The sequence below is a fragment of the Hyla sarda genome, chromosome 8 (assembly GCF_029499605.1).
Source record: "Hyla sarda isolate aHylSar1 chromosome 8, aHylSar1.hap1, whole genome shotgun sequence".
NCBI lineage: Eukaryota > Metazoa > Chordata > Amphibia > Anura > Hylidae > Hyla > Hyla sarda.
Genome location: NC_079196.1, coordinates 148557833 through 148579643, shown reverse-complemented (window position 1 = coordinate 148579643; position 21811 = coordinate 148557833).

The following is a 21811-nucleotide window of genomic DNA, read 5'->3' as shown; positions in this document are numbered from 1 at the left end:
GAACAGTCACCTTCCAGGGTAGAGATCTTTAGAACAGGTATAGCGGGAGAACGCTCCGGCCGGTAGCGTCTCAACCGGCTTCCGTCCTCGTGGCAAAGAGTTCGGTGGTGTGAGCGGCTAGTGGTGATGTCACTAAGGGGGCACAGAGAGTCCACAAAGATATCGACACGTTTCGAAAACATTCGGGTTTCCTTCGTCGGGATACACGATGTGGGTAAGTGGCCGGTATTTATAGGAGGAAGCGGACCTGACGTTTTAACCCTATGTGTGCTATCCTGGATGAGTGATTGACTTAATTTGTGGTCCAGCGCTGGGATGAAGATGTTGCCGTATATATATATATATATATATATCTTGTTAGGATAGAAACCCAAACATTTCCATTTCTTCATTTAATCCAAATGGGGCCATTGAATTTAAATGAAAGATCCATTTGCTTTCCGATCGTGATAGTTCCACAATAAAGTTCCCTCCTCGCCAGTGTGGGGCAATCTTCTCCAAGCCAAAAAAGTGGGATCCTGTGACTGATTGTTAGTGAAATCTTTTATAATGAACTGATAATGGGTGTCCTTCAAAACCCAGCTGAATGTTATAAAAGTGTTCTTTTATTCTTATTCCTAGTTGCCTCTTCGTTCTGCCGATGTATATTTTTTCACATGGGCAGGTGATAGCATAGATCACCCCCACAGACTTGCAGTGTATATGATTATTAATTTTGTATTTGATTTTCTCACACTTATTTTCTACCTCAATTGTCGGGTTGGTATTTTTAATTATTGTACAGGTGCTGCAAGCTTTGCAGGGAAAAAAGCCTTTTTTAGTGGGTAAAAAATTGCCACTATTAAGAGCTGGTGATTTTTTTGTTGTTGATTTAAAGGTGGAGTGGAGAGCTTGGACTCTTTTTTAATTGATATTAATAAAAATGAATACTTTTTAAATTTTACAGCCACATATAGCCAGACTGCTGTACATTTCTTGGATCTCACCATTTCTATTTTAAATGATCAAATTACCACCTCCACCTATCACAAACCAACAGACAGCAACAGCTTTATTAGAATGGACAGCTGCCATCTCCCAAGCTGGCTAACTAACATACCTAAAAGCCAGTTCCTCAGACAGCGCAGAAACTGCACAGACACAACCCAATATGATAAGGAAGCCACCATCTTAAGGGATAAATTCATAATAAAGGGATATGAAAAAGCCCCTTTCATAACAATAAAAGAACAAATACGGGAAACAGACAGAACATCATTAATATTTAAAGAAAAACAAGAAAAGGAGGAAAAAAACATCAATATGGAAAAACAGAAAACAATAAAAATTCCCATTATAACACAATTCAACAATCAAAGCTTCGCCTTTAGGAAAATAGTAAAACGGTATTGGAATGTCCTCTTCAGTGATAAAATACTGGGGGACATCCTTCCACAGACTCCCTCTTTTGTATACAAAAAAGCACCTACCATCGAGATAAAAATAGTCCCCACTACTAAATCAAAAAAATCACCAGCTCTTAATAGTGGCAATTTTTTACCCACTAAAAAGGCTTTTTTCCCTGCAAAGCTTGCAGCGCCTGTAAAATAATTAAAAATACCAATCCGACAATTGAGGTAGAAAATAAGTGTGAGAAAATCAAATACAAAATTAATAATCATATACACTGCAAGTCTGTGGGGGTGATCTATGCTATCACCTGCCCATGTGAAAAAATATACATCGGCAGAACGAAGAGGCAACTAGGAATAAGAATAAAAGAACACTTTTATAACATTCAGCGGGGTTTTGAAGGACACCCATTATCAGTTCTTTTTAAAAGATTTCACCAACAATCAGTCACAGGATCCCACTTTTTTGGCTTGGAGAAGATTGTCCCACACTGGCGAGGAGGGAACTTTATTGCGCAACTATCATGATCGGAAAGCAAATGGATCTTTAATTTAAATTCAATGGCCCCATTTGGATTGAATGAAGAAATAGAAATGTTTGGGTTTCTATCCTAAAAAGATATATATATATATATATAGATACGGCAACATCTTCATCCCAGCACTGGACCACAAATTAAGTCAATCACTCATCCAGGATAGCACACATAGGGTTAAAACGTCAGGTCCGTTTCCTTCTACAAATACCGGCCACTTACCCACATCGTGTATCCCGAAGAAGGAAACCCGAGTGTTTTCGAAACGCATCGATATCTTTGTGGACTCTCTGTGCCCCCTTAGTGACGTCACTACTAGCCGCTCACACCACCAAGCTCTTTGCCACGAGGACGGAAGCCGGTTGAGACACTACCGGCGGAGCGTTCTCCCGCTTTACCTGTTCTAAAGATCTCTACCCTGGAAGGTGACTGTTCTGACCATCTGCAGACTCCAGGTACTCAATCACATCAGGAAATTATATCATATCTCTGTTAAGGAAGTGCAGATACCATTACATTACATTTTGCAGTGCTGGAGCAACCCATTAACAGGCCCACTACGGAAGGATCTATTTATTTCTTGGCTGCCATATTATTCATTTAACATTTCCAGGTATCCAACTAGTATATACTATACCACTCACTTATCGCACCATATCATTGTCCTCTATTCATTTTTTCAATCCTCATCCATATTTCAGAAACCAATGTACTTTGTTCCATTATGATGAAGCACTACAAATGTTAAGGTAGGACATCATCTCTGTTTTTTATCTATTGTCATTTCTCCCAGCTATTTCCCAGCGCGTGCTCCTATTATATTTATATTTTATTACTCATTTTTGTACGCCATACAGGAAAACGTACTGGAGTTAACGCAGCAGGGTATAGTAGCCCATAGTTTCCGTATATATAGAAACAGACATACAACTGGGAATTGCACATAAAAAGTTCTTTATCTCAATATTTATCCATGTACAAACTTGAAATGAGATATACAGAACATAATCATCCGGTGCTCAATAAACTGCTCAGAGGTAATTCCACTCGGTGTCTTCAGAACCTTCCATCCCAGACTTGCTGCTTGTTGGACGGTAAGTTCCTGGCCATGTGGACGCTAATTGTCACGATGCCGGCTGGCAGGTAGTGGATCCTCTGTGCCAGAGAGGGATTGGCGTGGACCGTGCTAGTGGACCGGTTCTAAGCCACTACTGGTTTTCACCAGAGCCCGCCGCAAAGCGGGTTGGTCTTGCTGCGGCGGTAGTGACCAGGTCGTATCCACTAGCAACGGCTCACCTCTCTGGCTGCTGAAGATAGGCGCGGTACAAGGGAGTAGGCAGAAGCAAGGTCGGACGTAGCAGAAGGTCGGGGCAGGCAGCAAGGATCGTAGTCAGGGGCAACGGCAGAAGGTCTGGAAACACAGGCAAGGAACACACAAGGAACGCTTTCACTGGCACTAAGGCAACAAGATCCGGCAAGGGAGTGCAAGGGAAGTGAGGTAATATAGGGAAGTGCACAGGTGATTACCCTAATTGGAACCACTGCGCCAATCAGCGGCGCAGTGGCCCTTTAAATCGCAGAGACCCGGCGCGCGCGCGCCCTAGGGAGCGGGGCCGCGCGCGCCGGGACAGAACAGACGGGGAGCGAGTCAGGTAGGGGAGCCGGGGTGCGCATCGCGAGCGGGCGCTACCCGCATCGCGAATCGCATCCCGGCTGGCAGCGGGATCGCAGCGCCCCGGGTCAGAGGACGTGACCGGAGCGCTGCAGCGGAGAGAGTGAAGTGAGCGCTCCGGGGAGGAGCGGGGACCCGGAGCGCTCGGCGTAACAGTACCCCCCCCCTTGGGTCTCCCCCTCTTCTTGGAGCCTGAGAACCTGAGGAGCAGACTTTTGTCAAGGATGTTGTCCTCAGGTTCCCAGGATCTCTCTTCAGGACCACAACCCTCCCAGTCTACTAAAAAAAATTTTTTCCCTCTGACCTTTTTGGCAGCCAAAATTTCCTTGACCGAGAAGACGTCCGAGGAGCCGGAAACAGGAGTGGGAGGAACAGATTTGGGGGAAAAACGGTTGAGGATGAGTGGTTTGAGAAGAGAGACGTGAAAGGCATTAGGGATACGAAGAGAAGGAGGAAGAAGAAGTTTATAAGAGACAGGATTAATTTGACACAAAATTTTGAAAGGACCAAGATAGCGTGGTCCCAACTTGTAGCTAGGGACACGGAAGCGGACATATTTAGCGGAGAGCCATACCTTGTCTCCAGGGGAAAAAACGGGGGGAGCTCTTCTTTTCTTATCCGCGAACCTCTTCATGCGTGAAGAAGCCTGTAAGAGAGAATTTTGGGTCTCTCTCCATATAATGGAAAGGTCACGAGAAATTTCATCCACAGCGGGCAGACCAGAGGGCAAGGGGGTAGGGAGGGGGGGAAGAGGGTGACGGCCGTACACCACGAAAAATGGGGATTTGGAGGAAGATTCAGAGACCCTGAAGTTATACGAGAATTCGGCCCATGGAAGGAGATCTGCCCAGTCATCCTGGCGGGAGGAAACAAAATGTCGCAAATAATCACCCAAGATCTGGTTAATTCTTTCTACTTGTCCATTGGACTGGGGATGATATGCAGAGGAAAAATTTAATTTAATCTTGAGTTGTTTACAGAGAGCCCTCCAGAATTTAGACACGAATTGGACACCTCTATCCGAGACAATCTGCGTAGGCAACCCGTGAAGACGAAAAATGTGTACAAAAAATTGTTTAGCCAACTGAGGCGCAGAAGGAAGACCAGGAAGAGGGATGAAATGTGCCATTTTGGAGAATCGATCAACGACCACCCAAATAACAGTGTTGCCACGGGAAGGGGGTAAATCAGTAATAAAATCCATACCAATCAGAGACCAAGGCTGTTCGGGGACAGGCAGAGGATGAAGAAAACCAGCGGGCTTCTGGCGAGGAGTCTTATCCCGGGCACAGATAGTGCAGGCTCGCACAAAGTCCCCAACATCCGTCTCCAGAGTCGGCCACCAATAGAAGCGGGAGATGAGTTGCACAGATTTCTTGATGCCCGCATGACCTGCGAGATGGGAGGAGTGACCCCATTTGAGGATTCCGAGGCGTTGGCGTGGAGAAACAAAGGTCTTTCCTGGAGGAGTCTGCCTGATGGAGGCAGGAGAAGTAGAGATCAGGCAGTCAGGTGGAATGATGTGTTGCGGAGGGAGATCAACTTCTGAGACATCCGAGGAACGAGAGAGAGCATCGGCCCTAATGTTCTTATCGGCAGGACGAAAGTGAATCTCAAAATTAAATCGGGCAAAGAACAGAGACCACCGGGCCTGGCGAGGATTCAGCCGTTGGGCAGACTGGAGGTAGGAGAGGTTCTTGTGGTCGGTGTAGATAATAACAGGAAATCTTGATCCCTCCAGCAGATGCCTCCATTCCTCAAGTGCTAACTTAATGGCTAGAAGCTCTCGATCCCCGATGGAGTAGTTCCTCTCCGCTGGAGAGAAGGTCCTAGAGAAAAAACCACAAGTGACAGCATGCCCGGAAGAATTTTTTTGTAGAAGAACAGCTCCAGCTCCCACTGAGGAGGCATCAACCTCCAATAGGAAGGGTTTGGAAGGGTCAGGTCTGGAGAGCACGGGAGCCGAAGAAAAGGCAGACTTGAGTCGTTTAAAGGCGTCTTCTGCTTGAGGAGGCCAGGACTTGGGATCAGCATTTTTTTTGGTTAAAGCCACGATAGGAGCCACAATGGTAGAAAAATGTGGAATAAATTGCCTGTAATAATTGGCGAACCCCAAAAAGCGTTGGATAGCACGGAGTCCGGAGGGGCGTGGCCAATCTAAGACGGCAGAGAGTTTGTCTGGATCCATCTGTAGTCCCTGGCCAGAGACCAAATATCCTAGAAAAGGAAGAGATTGGCATTCAAACAGACATTTCTCAATCTTGGCATAGAGTTGGTTGTCACGAAGTCTCTGAAGAACCATACGGACATGCTGGCGGTGTTCTTCTAGATTGGCAGAAAAAATTAGGATATCGTCCAGATATACAACAACACAGGAGTATAACAGATCACGAAAAATTTCATTGACAAAGTCTTGGAAGACGGCAGGGGCATTGCACAGTCCAAAGGGCATGACCAGATACTCAAAGTGTCCATCTCTGGTGTTAAATGCCGTTTTCCACTCGTCCCCCTCTCTGATGCGGATGAGGTTATAGGCGCCTCTTAAGTCCAATTTAGTGAAGATGTGGGCACCTTGGAGGCGATCAAAGAGTTCAGAGATGAGGGGTAAGGGGTAGCGGTTCTTAACCGTGATTTTATTAAGACCGCGGTAGTCAATGCAAGGACGTAGGGAGCCATCTTTTTTGGACACAAAGAAAAATCCGGCTCCGGCAGGAGAGGAGGATTTACGGATAAAGCCCTTTTTTAGATTCTCCTGGACGTATTCGGACATGGCAAGAGTCTCTGGGGCAGAGAGAGGATAAATTCTGCCCCGGGGTGGAGTAGTGCCCGGGAGGAGGTCGATAGGGCAATCATAAGGCCTGTGAGGAGGTAGAGTCTCAGCTTGTTTTTTGCAGAAAACATCCGCGAAGTCCATATAGGCCTTAGGGAGACCGGTTACAGGAGGAACCACAGAGTTACGGCAAGGGTTACTGGGAACCGGTTTTAGACAGTTCTTGGAACAAGAGGACCCCCAACTCTTGATCTCCCCAGTGGACCAATCCAGGGTTGGGGAATGAAGTTGAAGCCAGGGAAGTCCAAGGAGAATTTCTGAGGTGCAATTGGGGAGGACCAAAAGTTCAATCCTCTCATGATGAGATCCGATGCTCATAAGAAGGGGCTCCGTGCGGAAACGTATGGTACAGTCCAATCTTTCATTATTTACACAATTGATGTAGAGGGGTCTGGCGAGACTGGTCACCGGGATGTTGAACCTGTTGACGAGAGAGGCCAAAATAAAATTTCCTGCAGATCCAGAGTCCAAGAAGGCCACAGCAGGGAAGGAGAAGGCAGAGGCAGACATCCGCACAGGCACTGTAAGACGTGGAGAAGCAGAGTAGACATCAAGGACTGTCTCACCTTTGTGCGGAGTCAGCGGACGTCTTTCCAGGCGGGGAGGACGGATAGGACAATCCCTCAGGAAGTGTTCGGTACTAGCACAGTACAGGCAGAGGTTCTCCATACGGCGTCGTGTCCTCTCTTGAGGTGTCAGGCGAGACCGGTCGACCTGCATAGCCTCCACGGCGGAAGGCACAAGAACAGATTGCAGGGGACCAGAGGAGAGAGGAGCCGAGGAGGAGAAACGCCTCGTGCGAACAGAGTCCATATCTTGGCGGAGTTCCTGACGCCTTTCGGAAAAACGCATGTCAATGCGAGTGGCTAGGTGAATAAGTTCATGTAGATTAGCAGTAATTTCTCGTGCGGCCAGAACATCTTTAATGTTGCTGGATAGGCCTTTTTTGAAGGTCGCGCAGAGGGCCTCATTATTCCAGGACAATTCTGAAGCAAGTGTACGGAACTGTACGGCATACTCGCCAACGGAAGAATTACCCTGGACCAGGTTCAACAGGGCAGTCTCAGCAGAAGAGGCTCGGGCAGGTTCCTCAAAGACACTTCGGATTTCCGAGAAGAAGGAGTGTACAGAGGCAGTGACGGGGTCATTGCGGTCCCAGAGCGGTGTGGCCCATGACAGGGCTTTTCCGGACAGAAGACTGACTACGAAAGCCACCTTAGACCTTTCAGTGGGAAACAGGTCCGACATCATCTCCAGATGCAGGGAACATTGGGAAAGAAAGCCACGGCAAAACTTAGAGTCCCCATCAAATTTATCCGGCAAGGATAAGCGTATCCCAGGAGCGGCCACTCGCTGCGGAGGAGGTGCAGGAGCTGGCGGAGGAGATGACTGCTGAAGCTGTGGTAGTAACTGTTGTAGCATAACGGTCAGTTGAGACAGCTGTTGGCCTTGTTGCGCTATCTGTTGTGACTGCTGGGCGACCACCGTGGTGAGGTCAGCGACAACTGGCAGAGGAACTTCAGCGGGATCCATGGCCGGATCTACTGTCACGATGCCGGCTGGCAGGTAGTGGATCCTCTGTGCCAGAGAGGGATTGGCGTGGACCGTGCTAGTGGACCGGTTCTAAGCCACTACTGGTTTTCACCAGAGCCCGCCGCAAAGCGGGTTGGTCTTGCTGCGGCGGTAGTGACCAGGTCGTATCCACTAGCAACGGCTCACCTCTCTGGCTGCTGAAGATAGGCGCGGTACAAGGGAGTAGGCAGAAGCAAGGTCGGACGTAGCAGAAGGTCGGGGCAGGCAGCAAGGATCGTAGTCAGGGGCAACGGCAGAAGGTCTGGAAACACAGGCAAGGAACACACAAGGAACGCTTTCACTGGCACTAAGGCAACAAGATCCGGCAAGGGAGTGCAAGGGAAGTGAGGTAATATAGGGAAGTGCACAGGTGATTACCCTAATTGGAACCACTGCGCCAATCAGCGGCGCAGTGGCCCTTTAAATCGCAGAGACCCGGCGCGCGCGCGCCCTAGGGAGCGGGGCCGCGCGCGCCGGGACAGAACAGACGGGGAGCGAGTCAGGTAGGGGAGCCGGGGTGCGCATCGCGAGCGGGCGCTACCCGCATCGCGAATCGCATCCCGGCTGGCAGCGGGATCGCAGCGCCCCGGGTCAGAGGACGTGACCGGAGCGCTGCAGCGGAGAGAGTGAAGTGAGCGCTCCGGGGAGGAGCGGGGACCCGGAGCGCTCGGCGTAACACTAATTCTGAGGTGGTGTGGAAAGGCTCGCTGGCATGCGAGCTGCTGGACGTTTCAGGAGTCTCCTCCCTTTCTCAACACAGTTCCTGTGCACCCACCACCATACACTTATACAGGTACGTTCTCTCGCGAGAATTCATTTCTATATACAAAATATAAAATAATTAAAACCAGGATTCTAATCGGACAGTATTCATAGGAACACATTAAAATTACAGCTTTCATTAATCCCTTTTGGTGCCAAAGAATCGAGACAATGTATCCAAAAGACTTCTCTTTGATTTAGTCTCTTCTTTATCTGTTCACTATTAATACCCTCTATTTCTTCCAATATCAACCATTTTAACTCACTTATCAGATGTCCATTTTCGACAAAATGTCTGGCCAAACTTGTCTCCCCAAATTTCTCTCTATTATAATAATCTCCGGATACATTATTTCCATTCTCTGTTTTCTTTTTAAACAACCTGATGGAACTTCTATGTTCATTTAACCTAATTTTCATTGCACGAACTGTCTGCCCCACGTATGTCATTCCACACGGACTTTTTAACATATTTAACAAAAGAAGAAAAAAAAGTGAAAATAATTTTTTTTACTGCGAAGAGATTTCAATATTCCCCTCTGTATTTTCTGAGCAAAATTACGCTTAGAAAAAGCAGTGCAGCAGCTTCCCATTTTCTCAACAGAATTTTGCTGCACCATTCACACTACGCAATTTCCGTGGCAGACATTAAACCATGGAAATTCCGGACGCCAAAATGTTCATTCTTTCGATGGAATCCGCTCTGAAATGCATTACTATATTTTGAGATGACGCATTTCTGAGTGGTTCTAGCTATAGCCTATTGACCTGGTTAAATAAAGCAAATGATGACCTCTTCTGTATATTGAAGAAATAAATGTAAATGCTGGAACACTTTGCTTTTAGATATCTTTGCTAACTGCCCATCTGCTCTATAAAAAAAAAAATGTTTAGCAGACATGAAATCCCAGATGCACTAAGATTTTGGCAGAACATAACTGGCAGCTTTTAATTTTTCAATATCAACATTCAGGTATTGGGAAAGCGTCTTAACATTTCTGTTCCCATCTCTGACTAACCAGCCAATTGGTGATATATTTGAAGTAAATATTTTTGATAGCATAACATACCTTTAAATAAAATGTGGAAAAGTTAGAAAAATTTGAAAATATGTGTCTCATAAAATAAAATAAAAAACAAATACAGAACAAAGTGTGTGTCACGATGCCGGCTGGCAGGTAGTGGATCCTCTGTGCCAGAGAGGGATTGGCGTGGACCGTGCTAGTGGATCGGTTCTAAGTCACTACTGGTTTTCACCAGAGCCCGCCGCAAAGCGGGATGGTCTTGCTGCGGCGGTAGTGACCAGGTCGTATCCACTAGCAACGGCTCAACCTCTCTGGCTGCTGAAGATAGGCGCGGTACAAGGGAGTAGACAGAAGCAAGGTCGGACGTAGCAGAAGGTCGGGGCAGGCAGCAAGGATCGTAGTCAGGGGCAACGGCAGGAGGTCTGGAACACAGGCTAGGAACATACAAGGAACGCTTTCACTGGCACAATGGCAACAAGATCCGGCAGGGAAGTGCAGGGGAAGTGAGGTGATATAGGGAAGTGCACAGGTGAAGACACTAATTGGAATCACTGCGCCAATCAGCGGCGCAGTGGCCCTTTAAATCGCAAAGACCCGGCGCGCGCGCGCCCTAGGGAGCGGGGCCGCGCGCGCCGGGACAGGACCGAGGGAGAGCGAGTCAGGTACGGGAGCCGGGGTGCGCATCGCGAGCGGGCGCTACCCGCATCGTGAATCGCATCCCGGCTGGCAGCAGAATCGCAGCGCCCCGGGTCAGTGGATCTGACCGGAGCGCTGCAGCGGAGAGAGTGTAGCGAGCGCTCCGGGGAGGAGCGGGGACCCGGAGCGCTCGGCGTAACAGTACCCCCCCCCTTGGGTCTCCCCCTCTTTTTAGGGCCTGAGAACCTGAGGAGCAGACTTTTATCTAGGATGTTGTCCTCAGGTTCCCAGGATCTCTCTTCAGGACCACAACCCTCCCAGTCCACTAAAAAAAAAGTTTTCCCTCTGACCTTTTTAGAGGCTAAGATCTCTTTGACAGAGAAGATGTCCGAGGAGCCGGAAACAGGAGTGGGAGGAACAGATTTGGGAGAAAAACGGTTGAGGATGAGTGGTTTAAGAAGAGAGACGTGAAAGGCATTAGGGATACGAAGAGAAGGAGGAAGAAGAAGTTTGTAAGAGACAGGATTAATTTGACACAAAATTTTGAAAGGACCAAGATAGCGTGGTCCCAACTTGTAGCTAGGGACACGGAAGCGGACATATTTAGCGGAGAGCCATACCTTGTCTCCAGGGGAAAAAACGGGAGGAGCTCTTCTTTTCTTATCCGCGAACCTCTTCATGCGTGAAGAAGCCTGTAAGAGAGAATTTTGGGTCTCTCTCCATATAATGGAAAGGTCACGAGAAATTTCATCCACAGCGGGCAGACCAGAGGGCAAGGGGGTAGGGAGGGGGGGAAGAGGGTGACGGCCGTACACCACGAAAAATGGGGATTTGGAGGAAGATTCAGAGACTCTGAAGTTATACGAGAATTCGGCCCATGGAAGGAGATCTGCCCAGTCATCCTGGCGGGAGGAAACAAAATGTCGCAAATAATCACCCAAGACTTGGTTAATTCTTTCTACTTGTCCATTGGACTGGGGATGATATGCAGAAGAAAAATTTAATTTAATCTTGAGTTGTTTACAGAGAGCCCTCCAGAATTTAGACACAAATTGGACGCCTCTATCCGAGACGATCTGCGTAGGCAACCCGTGAAGACGAAAAATGTGTACAAAAAATTTGTTTTGCCAACTGAGGCGCTGAAGGAAGACCAGGAAGAGGGATGAAATGTGCCATTTTGGAGAATCGATCAACGACCACCCAAATAACAGTGTTGCCACGGGAAGGGGGTAAATCAGTAATAAAATCCATACCAATCAGAGACCAAGGCTGTTCGGGGACAGGCAGGGGATGAAGAAAACCAGCGGGCTTCTGGCGAGGAGTCTTATCCCGGGCACAGATAGTGCAGGCTCGCACAAAGTCCACAACATCCGTCTCCAGAGTCGGCCACCAATAGAAGCGGGAGATGAGTTGCACAGATTTCTTGATGCCCCCATGACCAGCGAGATGGGAGGAGTGACCCCATTTGAGGATTCCGAGGCGTTGGCGTGGAGAAACAAAGGTCTTTCCTGGAGGAGTTTGCCTGATGGAGGCTGGAGAAGTGGAGATCAGGCAGTCAGGTGGAATGATGTGTTGCGGAGAGAGTTCAACTTCTGAGGCATCCGAGGAACGAGAGAGAGCATCGGCCCTAATGTTCTTATCGGCAGGACGAAAGTGAATCTCAAAATTAAATCGGGCAAAGAACAGAGACCACCGGGCCTGGCGAGGATTCAGCCGTTGGGCAGACTGGAGGTAGGAGAGGTTCTTGTGGTCGGTGTAAATAATAACTGGAAATGTTGATCCCTCCAGCAGATGCCTCCATTCCTCAAGTGCTAATTTAATGGCTAGAAGCTCTCGATCCCCGATGGAGTAGTTCCTCTCCGCCGGAGAGAAGGTCCTAGAAAAAAAACCACAAGTGACAGCATGCCCGGAAGAATTTTTTTGTAAAAGAACAGCTCCAGCTCCCACTGAGGAGGCATCAACCTCCAATAGGAAGGGTTTGGAAGGGTCAGGTCTGGAGAGCACGGGAGCCGAAGAAAAGGCAGACTTGAGTCGTTTAAAGGCGTCTTCCGCTTGAGGAGGCCACGACTTGGGATCGGCATTTTTTTTGGTTAAAGCCACGATAGGAGCCACAACGGTAGAAAAATGTGGAATAAATTGCCTGTAATAATTGGCGAACCCCAAAAAGCGTTGGATAGCACGGAGTCCGGAGGGGCGTGGCCAATCTAAGACGGCAGAGAGTTTGTCTGGATCCATTTGTAGTCCCTGGCCAGAGACCAAATATCCTAGAAAAGGAAGAGATTGGCATTCAAACAGACATTTCTCAATTTTGGCATAGAGTTGATTGTCACGAAGTCTCTGAAGAACCATACGGACATGCTGGCGGTGTTCTTCTAGATTGGCAGAAAAAATTAGGATATCGTCCAGATATACAACAACACAGGAGTATAACAGATCACGAAAAATTTCATTGACAAAGTCTTGGAAGACAGCAGGGGCGTTGCACAGGCCAAAGGGCATGACCAGATACTCAAAGTGTCCATCTCTGGTGTTAAACGCCGTTTTCCACTCATCCCCCTCTCTGATGCGGATGAGGTTATAGGCGCCTCTTAAGTCCAATTTAGTAAAGATGTGGGCACCTTGGAGGCGATCAAAGAGTTCAGAGATGAGGGGTAGGGGGTAGCGGTTCTTAACCGTGATTTTATTAAGACCGCGGTAGTCAATGCAAGGACGTAGGGAGCCATCTTTTTTGGACACAAAGAAAAATCCAGCTCCGGCAGGAGAGGAGGATTTACGGATAAAGCCCTTTTTTAAATTTTCCTGGACATACTCAGACATGGCAAGAGTCTCTGGGGCAGAGAGAGGATAAATTCTGCCCCGGGGTGGAGTAGTACCCGGGAGGAGGTCGATAGGGCAATCATAAGGCCTGTGAGGAGGTAGAGTCTCAGCTTGTTTTTTGCAGAAAACATCCGCGAAGTCCATATAGGCCTTAGGGAGACCGGTTACTGAGGGAACCACAGAGTCACGGCAAGGGTTACTGGGAACCGGTCTTAGACAGTCCTTGGAACAAGAGGGCCCCCAACTCTTGATCTCCCCAGTGGACCAATCCAGGGTTGGGGAATGAAGTTGAAGCCAGGGAAGTCCAAGGAGAATTTCCGAGGTGCAATTGGGGAGGACCAAAAGTTCAATCCTCTCGTGATGAGATCCGATGCTCATTAGAAGGGGCTCCGTGCGGAAGCGTATGGTACAGTCCAATCTTTCATTGTTTACACAATTGATGTAAAGGGGTCTGGCGAGACTGGTCACTGGGATGTTGAACCTGTTGACGAGAGAGGCCAAAATAAAATTTCCTGCAGATCCAGAGTCCAAGAAGGCCACGGTAGAGAAGGAGAAGGCAGAGGCAGACATCCGCACAGGCACAGTAAGACGTGGAGAAGCAGAGTAGACATCAAGGACTGTCTCTCCTTTGTGCGGAGTCAGCGGACGTCTTTCCAGGCGGGGAGGACGGATAGGACAATCCCTCAGGAAGTGTTCGGTACTAGCACAGTACAGGCAGAGGTTCTCCATGCGGCGTCGTGTCCTCTCTTGAGGTGTCAGGCGAGACCGGTCGACCTGCATAGCCTCCACGGCGGGAGGCACAGGAACAGATTGCAGGGGACCAGAGGAGAGAGGAGCCGAGGAGAAGAAACGCCTCGTGCGAACAGAGTCCATATCTTGGCGGAGCTCCTGACGCCTTTCGGAAAAACGCATGTCAATGCGAGTGGCTAGGTGAATAAGTTCATGTAGATTAGCAGGAATTTCTCGTGCGGCCAGAACATCTTTAATGTTGCTGGATAGGCCTTTTTTAAAGGTCGCGCAGAGGGCCTCATTATTCCAGGACAATTCTGAAGCAAGAGTACGGAATTGTACGGCATACTCGCCAACGGAAGAATTACCCTGGACCAGGTTCAACAGGGCAGTCTCAGCAGAAGAGGCTCGGGCAGGTTCCTCAAAGACACTTCGGACTTCCGAGAAGAAGGAGTGTACAGAGGCAGTGACAGGATCATTGCGGTCCCAGAGCGGTGTGGCCCATGACAGGGCTTTTCCGGACAGAAGGCTGACTACGAAAGCCACCTTAGACCTTTCAGTGGGAAACAGGTCCGACATCATCTCCAGATGCAGGGAACATTGGGAAAGAAAGCCACGGCAAAACTTAGAGTCCCCATCAAATTTATCCGGCAAGGATAGGCGTAGCCCAGGAGCGGCCACTCGCTGCGGAGGAGGTGCAGGAGCTGGCGGAGGAGATGACTGCTGAAGCTGTGGTAGTAACTGTTGTAGCATAACGGTCAGTTGAGACAGCTGTTGGCCTTGTTGCGCTATCTGTTGTGACTGCTGGGCGACCACTGTGGTGAGGTCAGCGACAACTGGCAGAGGAACTTCAGCGGGATCCATGGCCGGATCTACTGTCACGATGCCGGCTGGCAGGTAGTGGATCCTCTGTGCCAGAGAGGGATTGGCGTGGACCGTGCTAGTGGATCGGTTCTAAGTCACTACTGGTTTTCACCAGAGCCCGCCGCAAAGCGGGATGGTCTTGCTGCGGCGGTAGTGACCAGGTCGTATCCACTAGCAACGGCTCAACCTCTCTGGCTGCTGAAGATAGGCGCGGTACAAGGGAGTAGACAGAAGCAAGGTCGGACGTAGCAGAAGGTCGGGGCAGGCAGCAAGGATCGTAGTCAGGGGCAACGGCAGGAGGTCTGGAACACAGGCTAGGAACATACAAGGAACGCTTTCACTGGCACAATGGCAACAAGATCCGGCAGGGAAGTGCAGGGGAAGTGAGGTGATATAGGGAAGTGCACAGGTGAAGACACTAATTGGAATCACTGCGCCAATCAGCGGCGCAGTGGCCCTTTAAATCGCAAAGACCCGGCGCGCGCGCGCCCTAGGGAGCGGGGCCGCGCGCGCCGGGACAGGACCGAGGGAGAGCGAGTCAGGTACGGGAGCCGGGGTGCGCATCGCGAGCGGGCGCTACCCGCATCGTGAATCGCATCCCGGCTGGCAGCAGAATCGCAGCGCCCCGGGTCAGTGGATCTGACCGGAGCGCTGCAGCGGAGAGAGTGTAGCGAGCGCTCCGGGGAGGAGCGGGGACCCGGAGCGCTCGGCGTAACAGTGTGAAGGCATTTAACAAATCATCTTCAGGCTATACTCACACTGTGTAAAATGAATAGCAAAATACATTGGTAAAATAGGAATAAAATATGCCTCTATTTTTTATTTAATAGTGTGGACTTCAAAAGCCTATGGAAAAGTGTCTGTCAGTGCACACACTGGTCAAAAATATGGAATTAGGGAAAAAGGAAAATAGAAAGATGGAAAAATAGTAAATGAGGGCCTATATGTGTGATTGGAATGATGTGTACGTGATTATGATATTAGAGAGAAAGGATATGTTTATTGGGGAAAACTGTACAATTGAAGGTAGGCTCTAGTACCATGAATGGCCACCTCTAGCCTGGATACCAGGTGAGACATGGTTGGGCAGGGAGGCATGCAGGTTCTGTATAGTACTTTGCATCACATTTGCCTCCAGACGTTGCCGCTGGGCCTGTAGATCCTGTACACTCGTAGGCTGCCAAATGGACAGGACAAGATAGTGCTGTTATATGACATTCCTGGGAAAACCTTGCTGTGTGTGGGCGAGCTTTATCCTGCTGAAAAATGCCATTTAGAAGCCCTGCCATGAGAGGCAACATGTGTGTGCCCTGAAGGATGTCCTGCACATATCACTGAGCTGTTAGTGTCCCTCTTATCACTAGTAGCGGTGACTGACTGTCATATGTGATGGCTCGCCAGATCATCACACCAGCAGTTAAAAAGTACCTGTCATGATCTCATAAAATTTTACAATCCTCCCAGTTCACTGCCCCATCATGATAAATCACCCCCTGCCTTTATTTCAATAATTTTTTAGTTTTCTACCTTGATATTGCTCTATATTTTCTGCTCAGTCTCAGTCAGATTCACAGACTGGGAAGGGGCGTTACCCAGCAGGCGTGACATCATTTGAAGCCATACAGGGGAGAACTTCCTCCCTCACTCTGCTACACGCAACCCACAGCAGTTCAGTGTGAGGTGAGCTGTGATTGGCTAAGGCTGCACACACACCCCTCAGCACTCCAGACTGCATTTCCGGATTTTGGACTTCTGCCATGCCAGCAGGAGTCCAATGTTTGTGCAAGAGATAGGGGGAAATGTGCTCTGGACAAGTAGGGAGAATCCTAGGGGACCAAGTCAACCTTCGTTGGTCCCCAAACAGAACCTGAATTCATTGGCAAAGACAATCTGGTTCCAGTTCATAGCAGTCCAAACTTTTAGTTTCCAACATGACCGCAACAAAGGCGACAGTGGCTGTCTGTAAATGGCAGGACATGCATTGGATGGACATTACAGTCAATAAAGAAGTTTGACCTGCCACTGGGTGAGTGCATTCTTACATCTTTCATCCATGATTGTGATACCGTATAGGTGGTTTCTAGAAAAATGTGGATACAAATCCTCTTCCTAAAGGCAAGCTATAAATAGAAATAATTAGACATAATTTTAAGCACCATCTGTAATGTGTTTACCATCCTTACAAGTTAAGCATATAAGTGTCAATGTGTGCATTCAAAACAGACAAAACTAAACATTCCTTTCCTAATTCCTATGATTAATAATACAAGCATTGTCCATTCTTATTAAAGCCCCATGTCTTAACTTATTGACCAATTTTGACTGTATTAGTCTTTTTATTGTGTTTTTATACTTTCTAATATTTTTTGCATGTGAGATAGTTTGACCTTCAAATCCTCAAAAATTATAAAGGCTTTTACTTTATATTCAGCATTCTAAATAAGGCTGTTTTCACATCTGTTTTGATGGCCCAGTTTGCAAAATATGTCATATTTGATTAGAAGAATAACATAGCACATGGCACTATTTTTCCCATCAAAATGACAAACCTTATAATAAGTCAATGGGGTATGTCAGGCACAGTTGTTACTCTCTCTGCAATTGATCTGGCACTACATCATTTCCATTAGCTGCCCTGTTTATGTATCTCCGGGAGTTATGCAAACAGTGTAGATCACTGGGCTACTCTATTTACACAACTTCCATTACTGTAAATGGGAGTTATGCAAATTGCAGTTGTTTATACTCTTTTTGGCTTTCGGCTATCTGTAGTCACTGCAAAATTGCAGCTGTTTCTGCTCTTTTTGGCTTTTGACTATCTGCAGTCGCTGATAACAGACTGGTGATGACCAGGAAGCCAGTTTTTTAGGTTTGGGGGCAAACCCCTTTTATGCGTGGAGTGGATTTAGTTGGAGCCCACCCTTCTTTATGGATTGGATGTAGTGGAAGCCCACTCTTCTCTGGGGAGTGGATAGATAGAAGCCCACCTTTCTCTGTAGAGTGGAGGGAAGGGAAGCCCACCCTTCTCTGTGGAGTGATAGATTGGAAGCCCACACTTTTCTTTAGAGTGGATTTAGTGAGAGCTCACCTTTCTCTGTGGAGTGGATTTAGTGGGAACCCACCCTTCTCTATGGAGTAGATTTAAGGGAAGCCCACCCTTCTCTGTGGAGCGATAGAATTAAAGCCCACTTTTCTCAGCTTCTTGTTCTGGGTTTTCGGCTGAACTCAATTCTCACAAAAATGCTGCTTTCTTTTTGGGCAAACCTTAAAATATGACGTGACCAAAAAGTTGGGCCATGAACCCGCATGGGTTCTAAAGTGATTCCTATTCAACCCTTGCATCTGGTACAAGTTGTAAGTACAGCTGTTAGTATAGCTGAGAGCTTGCCGGAGCGAGGGGGGGGGGGAGGGGGGGGGGGGTTTGGGGGACACACTAAGCTCCCTGATCTGCCGCTCAGCTCTTCCCCTATGATGTAAATTGTGCAAATAGCACTACCTGCATCATTTTGCTTTGCCCAGGCCTGGATAGAAAGAGCCAGACCAGCAATGCAACTTAGGACCGAGGCAAGTGAATTTTTTCTGGGGGACATGTTCTCCAACCTTTGGCTTTCTAGTTATTGGCAACACCGAAAATAGGATTTATGCACAGGACTATAATAGAGTATAAAATATATAAATTTTATTGAATTGCACAGAAGAGAATAACATAAAAACATATGTCTCTAAAAAGATGAGTAGAAAGAAAGGAAAACAGTCAGGCACCAGAATATAGCAGAGAACTGGGTGGGTACAAAGTCTGACAAAGCAAAACAAAATATAAATGGCTATGGCAGTGTGGGTGAATAACAAATAACAAAAAAGAATCCTGGAAGAAAGACCAGGACTATCAGTAAATAATAAGACCCGACACTGCTAAACAGGACATACAAATGAAGCAATTGATACACAAATGGATGCCAGACCATACCCACCAAACCCCAACGATCATTTCGCCCACAATGTGCTTCCTCAGAGGGTGTGTGCGTTCTAGTTTATTGCTAAACTTCAACTCCTTTATGCCATTGTGTTGGAAAACAATGATTTAAGGACACAACTGATCAGGGGGCAGTGGCACAGTTCATTAGATGGGGCATTGGCACAGTTCATTCGGGGGGTCAGTGGAACAGTTTATTAGGGATCAGTGACATAGTTCATCAGCGGGTCAGTGGCATAGTTCAGGGGGTCAGTGACCCAGCATTAGATGACAATAGCACAGCTTATTGGGAGCAGTGGCACAGTTTATTAGTGGGTAAGTGACACATTTTATGGGGCGGGGGTCTGTGACAAAGTTTATTAGGGTGAATGTGGCACAGTTTATCAGGGGACAGTCGGTTGCACAGTTCATTTTGATAAACAGTATGGTCATTCATTGTTTGAGTAGGCAAGGGGCACAGTGTGTGGCAGTATTATGCTTAGGGGCACTGTGTGGCAAATATTCTGTTTAGGGGAAAAGTAGTATCATATTTAGGGGTGGTAAGGAAGAACAATCAGCTCATCCCTTAATCAGCTCTTCCCTTAATGCAGAGTGGACCAGTGTGAATTGTCAATTATAAAAATGCAGGAACTTGAAGAGAAAATTGTTCAGTGCGGTAATAAGTGCAATAAAACCTTCTTTACTTCGAACACATTGATACACAGGATGTAAAAAGTAAAGCTTTTCAGTGGATAACCTTCACCTAAGTCATACTGTATGACTAAGGTGGCGGTTATCCACTGAAATGCATCACTTTGTAGGTCCTGTGTATCAATGTGTTCCTGATATTTTTCTCTACAAGTTCCAATATTAACCCCTTAAGGACCGAGCCCTTTTTCACCTTAAGGACCAGAGCATTTTTTGCAATTCTGACCACTGTCACTTTAAACATTAATAACTCTGGAATGCTTTTAGTTATCATTCTGATTCCGAGATAGTTTTTTCGTGACATATTCTACTTTAACATAGTGGTAAAATTTTATGGTTACTTGCATCCTTTCTTGGTGAAAAATCCCCAAATTTGATGAAAAAAAATGATAATTTTGCATTTTTCTAACTTTGAAGCTCTCTGCTTGTAAGGAAAATGGATATTCAAAATAATTTTTTTTTGGGTTCACATATACAATATGTCTACTTTATGTTTGCATCATAACATTTATGAGTTCTTACTTTTGGAAGACACAAGAGGGCTTCAACGTTCAGCAGCAATTTTGAAATTTTTCACAAAATTTTCAAACTCGCTATTTTTCAGGGACCAGTTCAGGTTTGAAGTGGATTCGAAGGGTCTTCCTATTAGAAATACCCCATAAATGACCACATTATAAAAACTACACCACCCAAAGTATTCAAAATGGCATTCAGTAAGTGTATTAACCCTTTAGGTGTTTCATAGGAATAGCAGCAAAGTGAAGGAGAAAATTCAAAATCTTCATTTTTTACATTCGCATGTTCTTGTAGACCCAATTTTTTAATTTTTGCAAGGGGTAAAAAGGAGAAAATTTTTACTTGTATTTGAAACCCAATTTCTCTCAATTAAGGACATACCTCATATGTCTATGTTAATTGTTCGGCGGGCGCAGTACAGGGCTCAGAAGGGAAGGAGCGACAAATGGTTTTTGGGGGGCATGTCACCTTTAGGAAGCCCCTATGGTGCCAGGACAGCAAAAAAAAAAACACATGGCATACCATTTTGGAAACTAGACCCCTCAGGGAACGTAACAAGGGGTAAAGTGAACCTTAATACCCTACAGGTGTTTCACGACTTTTGCATATGTAAAAAAAATATTTTTTTTTACCTAAAATGCTTGGTTTCCCAAAAATTTTAAATTTTTAAAAAGGGTAATAGCAGAAAATACCCCCCAAAATTTAAAACCCAATTTCTCCTGATTCAGAAAACACCCCATATGGGGGTGAAAATTGCTCTGCTGGCGCACTACAGGTCTCAGAAGAGAAGGAGTCACATTTGGCTTTTTGAAAGCAAATTTTGCTCTGGGGGCATGCCGCATTTAGGAAGCCCCTATGGTGCCAGAACAGCAAAAAAAAAACGTATGGCATACCATTTTGGAAACTAGACCCCTCGGGGAACGTAACAAGGGGTAATGTGAACCTTAATACCCTACAGGTGTTTCACCACTTTTGCATATGTGAAATTTTTTTTATTTTTTACCTAAAATGCTTGGTTTCCCAAAATGTTTACATTTTTAAAAAGGGTAATAGCAGAAAACACCCCCCAAAATTTGAAGCCCAATTTCTCCCGATTCAGAAAACACCGCATATGGGGGTGAAAAGTGCTCTGCTGGCGCACTACAGGTCTCAGAAGAGAAGGAGTCACATTTGGCTTTTTGAAAGCAAATTTTGCTCTGGGGGTATGCCGCATTTAGGAAGCCCCTATGGTGCCAGGACAGCAAAAAAAAAACCACATGGCATACCATTTTGGAAACTAGACCCCTCGGGGAACGTAACAAGGGGTTAAGTGAACCTTTATACCCCACAGGTGTTTTATGACTTTTGTATATGTAAAAAAATATGTTTTTTTTACCTAAAATGCTTGTTTTCCCTAAAATATTCCCCAAAATTTGAAGCCCAATTTCTCCCGAGTACGGCGATACCCCATATGTGGCCCTAAACTGTTGCCTTGAAATACGACAGGGCTCCAAAGTGACAGCGCCATGTGCATTTGAGGCCTAAATTAGGGACTTGCATAGGGGTGGACATAGGGGTATTCTACGCCAGTGATTCCCAAACAGGGTGCCTCCAGCTGTTGTAAAACTCCCAGCATGCCTAGACAGTCAGTGGCTATCTGGCAATACTGGGAGTAGTTGTGTTGCAATAGCTGGAGGCTCCGTTTTGGAAACAGTGACGTACCAGACGTTTTTCATTTTTATTGGGGAGGGGGGGGGTTGTATAGGGGTATGTGTATATGTAGTGTTTTTTACTTTTTATTTTATTTTGTGTTAGTGTAGTG